Genomic DNA, 7,878 nt, shown 5'->3' with positions numbered 1-7,878 from the left:
CTTCCCTTTCTCTCTCCTATTCTTTCTCTTAACACATGGCTTCTTCTCTGACATAAACCAACCAATATCTATTGGTGGTGATGCTCTTAGGTTAGATTTTACCAATCTGCAGGCTTGCTAGCTTGCACTATGCACGGTAGGTGATGGTATGGTATTAGTTTGGATTAATAGGTTGGCAAATTCTACCGTGAGCCAAGGTCCACCTTGTATTATGGACTTTGTTCAAAATAATCTTCAAATTATATCTTTGTAGTTAATATATTATGCAAACGTCTGTAAATAAATTGGAGACACATAATAAGTTAACTGCAAGCAATTGCATATACATAATATGCAATTCTTTATATTGGAAGGGATCGCATTAAAATGGTTTTAAACCCTCAAGCCTACATACATAAAAATTTTTGCCCAATTAGCACATAAATTCAACATGTGCATACTTCGTCGGCAACAAGGTGTAAGTAATTTAAATATATATGTGTGTGAGATATAGGGGTAAGTTCAAATGAGATCAACCTCCTCATTTGTGTGTAGGAGCGAGTTCAAATGAGATCAACCCTCTCTTATAAAAAGTGAGGATTAATATTTGCCGCTCATCAAATTCATCAATGGTACGTTGAAGGTCTTAGTAAAAAAAAAAATACATGGTCAATGTTATAATTATTGTAAATTTCTTGTAAAAAAAATTTGAGGATGTATCTCTGTTATCAATTTTTTCCATAACTTTGCAACGCTCAACTATTGATTTATCCAAATAAATGGATCAAATCAGTCCTAACTTTTTACTTGCGAGTTTGCCCTCACATGAACCCTCTCCTATATATGATTATATAAGAACTTATTCCGATGAAAAAACTAACTCATCACAGTCACACATCTAGTCAAATCTAACAATTCAGACCAAAGAGGTAAAAAATATGGAGGTAATTTGATATTTTTTCAACTTTAAGTGTACACTTTGCAACAATATATAGTGCACTTTGCAATATTATATTATGTTTTTTGCTCAGTTTTTGCACTTTGGGTTCACCTTTTAAAGTTTATGGTTTAGTTTTTTTTTGTTTGGTATAGGGTTTTGCTTGCTAGTTTGGTTTAGAGATTTAATTTTTTATTTTTTTATTTTTGTGTTTTCTTAATTTTCTCCTAAAATTAGATTCTCATGTGAGTGTCTGTTTAAGAATGGATGAGATTAGTTTGCAAGTCCTCATCTGAAGAATAATATAATCCTCATCACACACACACAAACACACACACACACGAACTTTAAATAGTAACTGTAATTAACTCTGCTTGAGACATGGGGGCCATTTGAAGACTCAAAATCTAAAAAATTGATCAAATGTGATGAGGACTTTTTGTGCGCAGAATGTACAAATAGAAGTGGAACTGATGACTGATTGGGCGACTCGCAATTTACGTCCTTAAATGTTCTTGGGTAGAGATTTTGGGGGAAGACGAAAAAAAACACTTAGGAAATTGCGTTTACTAACAAGGGCTCTCGTGGACCAAACCATCGCCGCCTTGTCGGAGCACATGGAGCCCGGCGACACCATCATCGATGGCGGCTTCCAGCCCAAGATATGTTATCATCCTCATCAAGACAGGGGCTCCCAGCGACACAATCATCGATGGCGGCAACGAGTGGTATGAGAACACAGAGCGCCGCATCTCCGAGGTCTCCGCCAAGGTCTTGCTGTATCTCGGCATAGGTGTTTCCGGCAGCGAGAAATTAGAGGCGGCGACTCCCAGGTGGAGGACGAACAAAAAACAAAACAGAAATTGGTATTGGTAAACAAGTTTTGAAAACTAAAAATTTGAAAATAGAGAATAGAAAACAGAACAAAAAACTAAAAATTATGAGAACTTTAGTAAACGGACCCTTTAATGTATCAAAAAGAAAAAAGAAGAAACAACTCTAAGGAGGTATTTGGTTGGATGGAAAATATTTTCATTGAATTTGAGAAAAACTAAATTTTACTTTGTTTGGTTGGATGGAAAACGTTTTACTCAAGAATAAGGAAAGCATTTTTCTTGGCCACCTCTTAGAATTTTGTTTTCTATGAAAAACAAGGATGACAATTATGCCCTTTCCAACTTTTTTTTAATTACCATTATTGTTGTTATTATTGTGTAAGGGTATAATTGTCTTTATACTCATTTTTCCTTACAATTCTAAATCGAACCAAACAATGAAATTTATATTCTCAATAATTTTTTTCCACCAACCAAACAATGGAATCAATCCTAGAATATATTTTTCATAAAATTTCAATTCCATTCCTTTGGCCTTCAAATATTTTTCAGCGAATCAAACGGGAGAAAATAGAATGGAATATAATAGAAGAAGCACGCTTGTTATGCGTTGCGTAAATTATCAATCAAAAGTGTGACAACAAAGCATCATGCAATGCCACATCGCATATTCGTATGTCGTGCCAATACAAGGAAATGCTACTTTTCTCGTTTTCACGATTTGGTACGATGAACATGCCATGCTTAATTATGGAACAAAATGAACTTTCACTCATGCTCTCCATATGCTCCTTCCCAATATTCCACAACGCTATTCCTTTTGCCAGTGCTTTTTGGTAAGACCATAATAAATTCATTGCATCATGATATTGCAATTTTTTATTATTTAAGAATGGAATAGGGTTCCCTTCCCTCTGGCAACAAGAAATGGAAGAAGAAAAATACCAAAAAAATAAATAAAATAGTTTTATGATTATTATGGTATTTTTATTTTTTTTTATTTTTAATCCGGTTAAAAAGGAATTTAATGTGACAATATCAATAAATTATGAGATTAATTATGATTAAATTAAAAATTGAGAACTAAATATAATAATGTTATAATAGTTGTAGAACTAAAAGTAAAATTTTTTAAAACTTAATCACTTAGGGTAATTAGTAAGCATACGGTTAATTTAACTGCAATAAAGGATGCGAGTAAGAGTTAAATTTTACGGGCACGTCCTAAACTGAAACTTGATTAGTGTTATAGTGATGGAGATGCTCAATGCAATATGAAAAAAGTGAAAGTTAAAAAAATTAAAGGAAAAAAAAAAAAGAATAGAAAGAGAATGGGAAGAAGACACAACATGAAGGACTACTAATATGGAAACACTACGTACCATATGAGATTTGAGGGGTAAAATGACTTTCATGTCAAAATATGTTATAAATCTTATTACAATAATAAAATAAAATTTTAGAAACATAAAAAATAAAAAAGGATCAATTTTCAACTAAATCTTTGTAGTTAGGTTTATGGTGGGGCATGTGGCCCTAAGCCCAAATACAATTCTAGAGTCTATTGCTGTTAAGTCATAAAGAACTTAAATATAACCTTAACTCAAAGCTAAATGGATGACAAGATTGTAAAGTTGAGTCGATAGGTGACAATCATTCAACTTCATTACATACCATTTAAACTTTTAAACCAACTAATGAAAGAGATCCATGCAAAAATAATAATTGTTAATCACATCAATCACAAAAATGATCGATCAGAACTCCACAACACCTTTTTTCTCTGTATACATAAATACCCTCAATCATTTTTCAAAAAAAAAAAAAAAACCATTATTTGATATCTACATTTACTACACTTTTTTCAATAACTTTAACCTTAGTTCAAAGCAAAACATATGGCAAGTCATGGAAGGTTGAGCCAATAGGTGACAACCAACTTCACCACATACCATTCAACTCAATTAATGAGAGACTATTAACCGTTATCACCATCAATCACAAAATGATCAGAACTGAACAACATCTTTTTTCTTGTGTACACATGCCCGCCCTCAATCATTTTTCAAAAAAAAAAAAAAAATTATTTGATGTCTACATTTACTACTCTCGTTTCAGTAAATTTAACCTTAATTCAAAGTGAAACATGTGACAAGACATATAAAGTTAAGCGGATAAATTACAATGCAACCAACTTCACTACGTACCATTTAAACCAATCAATGAGAGAGATTCATCTAAGACTAATAACTATTATCACCATCAATCACAAAACGATCAAAACTAAATAGCGCCTTTTTTGTTCGTGTTCTTAATCACCCTCAATCATTTTCTAAATTATAAAAATAAAAAAAAAATTAAAAAAAAAAAAGACTACTTGATATTTACCTTTACCACTCTCTTTTCTCATCATTTTAGTGTGTGAGCATCTAGGAAAATACTTGGTGTACTTCCACTTTATACTTCCAATTTGTACCCCCTCTCACATGCTTTTGATGTAGACACTTTTCTGTGGGCCCACAAGATGAAAATAATCAATCTCTGCTTGCCACCTCAGAGAATATAAGTAAAGGAGTAGAATTTGGGAGTATGTGTAGTAGAACTCGAGCATAGTGGATAGTGCGAGGCGGCGAGCATTCTAGTACAGATGTATTCTGACAATTCAGCCTTTCTTATCACTTTATCAGCCAGTCGACGACCACATTTTTGTATGGTCAAAACAGCAACTGCTGTGTTGAGTAAAACCTGTCACTTATCCTCTCAGATCGTTGAAAAATATATTGGCAGAGAATTTTAACAAAAAAGATGCGTGTAGTTTTATATGATTGAAAAAAAGAGGAATGCTTTCTAACGTTAGTAAAGTACGTAATTAGTCAGACTACTTTCGTTTTCGTTGTCGACACAATTTCAACAAATTCCTTTCATCCCTTCTAAATTCTATCTGTTTGGTCCCAGGCTTAGAAATTAGAGGTTTCACAAAGACTGAGACCCTACCCTAATTTTGCAAACCATTTTTGCTCCCTTTTTTTTTTCTTTTTTTTTCGTCTTTTATAAAACTATTTTATAACATTATATATTTATATTGTTGGGATAGCAAATTAAATACCTCATACTTTTATAAACGTAACATTCACATATTTATATTTAAAATTTTTGGGTTTTTAGAGGGAAGAGAATCCAATGTTCTCTGTTTTGATACTTGACAAGTTAAATTCGTCTTATTTTATGGGAAGTAATTAAATACCGATGTAGGTGAAAAAAATGTTAATTAATTATTGCATATTTGATAATTATTACATGGTTAAATTTGTTAAATTAAACTATATATTCATAATATTCTTTGTCTTTATATTTTGTAATTAAAACAATATTCATCGTTAAAAAAAATTGTAGTAAAACAACATCAACATATTTATACTAATAATTGACCTACTCTAGAGAAATTCATAGTCACCATTCGTTGGCATGCATCGGGTAAACCCGCATTGTGACTCTAACCAGCAAATGACCACAGGGAGGTAAACCAATTTGAGTTGTTCATAGCTGACCGACTCAAGCTAATTAAGAAGGCCAATAGGCCACTCACAATAGGAATCGAACTTGTAACCTTGTAAATAAGATCTCATAGATTAATGTGCCAAAAAATGTTAAGTTGTAAATTGATAAATAATAAATTACGGAACTATAATATGTATTTATTTGATATTGTAAAATAGACCTAACAAAAAAATTCCCAAACCCTATCCATGCAACGACACAATGATTGGTGAACAATGGCTCTGCCTCATCAACGATTATCATTTTGGACGGTTTCCATGTATGGATATGTATGTAGTTTTCATCTTGTTCCTATATATTTAAGCCCCACAAAAATTATATTATATTTTCAACACGCTTCTTCATCTTCATGTATAAGTGAACCGTAATTAATCAACTCATGCATAGGTATGAACTTAATTAAATTAAACTCTGACTATACCATAAACGTTAACAAATAGGCATAGATTTGACCTAATTAAATTTTATATTTTGACCTGTATTTTCACCATAGCTGATGTGGGGCCATGACTCTCTTCATATGTCAAAACATAATGCCTTCTTTCATACGGCGTTTGTACTAGAGAACAGATCAAGATATGGTTGTATATGTTATGTTGTTACTTTGTGTGTTCTCTTCTCCCATTTTACAAATTAATAGCATCTTCTATTCAGCAAATTATTGTGTGGACCATGGTCTACATAGCTGTGAGGACCATGAATATAAGGTACATTTTTATTATGCTAAAAGTACATTATTTTTGTACTTGAGGTATATTATTTGATAATATATATATGTATATATAATAATGTACTTTCAGTACTTAAATAATGTACTCTAATGTACTTACAAAAATAATGTACTTTTAGTATATTAAAAATATACTTTTTTTATTTACCACACACATTGTCTATGCAATAATGGTTGCTTGTATTCATCGACAACCCGTTAAACAGTTCATTTCAACACAAAATTTAAAATAAAAAAAAACGCATATATTTATGTAAATTATATTCATATACAAAATTGTGTATCCAATAATTACATAATTTTGAAGGTAGGTAATTATGGAAATGGTGATGACTGATGAGATTGAGAAAAATGAATTGTAGAAGTAGAAGGTATAGTAGGTAGAGAAGGTCTATCAAGTGGAATAAGAGTGATTAGGCATTATTGGGATTGAGGCTACGGCCAAGAAGATAGGACAGAGGGTAATTGATAAAGATCGGACGGAGCATGTGCAGCGTCGACAATGAATGGATGTCGTTCGCATGCATGCACGTACTGCGCCCATGCTTAGCTTTCTTCTCCGACGTAGACGTATGCATTATATTGCTTTTATACCACACTGCAATTTGCTTTCTTCACCTTTAATTTGCTCTCCCACCACCCTATTCACATGCCGCGTGCTATCCCATCCATTTACTCTTTCTATATATATATATATATATATATATATATGGAGAGAGAACACAGAACCAACTAGAGTTGTCTATCTGAAGAGATCTAATGGATAGCAATCATAGAAAAAGAAAAAAAACAATGACATTTTTTGTAAATAACTAGAACTTTAAAGGGTAAGTATCAGCACTATAAAAGTTAAACTCCTAAATAGTAAAAAGTGAACCCTTAAATTAAATAGAACAAAAACAAAACAAAACAAAAACAAAAACAAAACCATAAAGTTTAAAAGGTGAGCGCTAATAGCAATTAACTTTCACATTTGGTGTAATTAATGATAACTACGAAGTTGGCGATGAAAATCATTCTGTCGTGAGTCCATCACGATTTTGGCAACGAAAGTGTTTCCTTCCGTCACCATCCTGTAAAAAAATACTTATAGTATTTTTATAAATAATTATTATTTAATTTTAAAAAATACCACAATTATTTTTTATCTATAAGTTTGAATCTCAAACCCATTACCACTCTTGACCTAGAGACGGGTTGGGCAATCATTACACCATGGGCCATGGTTCACCTTGTAAAATAGACTAGTGACATATGTTACATTTTTATTATACTAAAGGTACAATTTTTAATACACTAAAATGTTTATTTTTTGAAAGTACATTATTTGGTATACTATGAAATAATAAATCTCCCGTTTACAAATAATACACATTTAGAATATTAAAAATGTACATTTATTCATGGTCTACATTGCAATGTGGACTATGGTCCATAGTATAATTTGCCTCTATGGAGGAGATAAATTGCGGATGTACCTCAACTGGCTTACAATTCGACTGCTACCAAAATAAAGCTTATAAACTCTTTTTGAGTTGATAATTATTTTCTATTTATAATACTATGTATAGTGTGTTTTTTATGTTGTAAAGTTGTCCTTCCAAAAGTTGTGAACTATCACATGGTATTTGAAATGACGAGTCGTGGTTTGAAATGAAAAAGACATAGTAAGGAAGAGGCCGGACCACGCACTACGCCAATTTAGTTCTATATTATTCGACGAAATTAGAAGTTTATAAGTGAAGTATATATCTTGAACATATAATATATATATATATATATATATATATATATATATATATATATATATATATATATATATATATATATATATATAT

This window comes from Ipomoea triloba, chromosome 7, assembly GCF_003576645.1.
Source record: "Ipomoea triloba cultivar NCNSP0323 chromosome 7, ASM357664v1".
Lineage (NCBI taxonomy): Eukaryota > Viridiplantae > Streptophyta > Magnoliopsida > Solanales > Convolvulaceae > Ipomoea > Ipomoea triloba.
Note: the sequence above shows the minus strand (reverse complement) of the source record.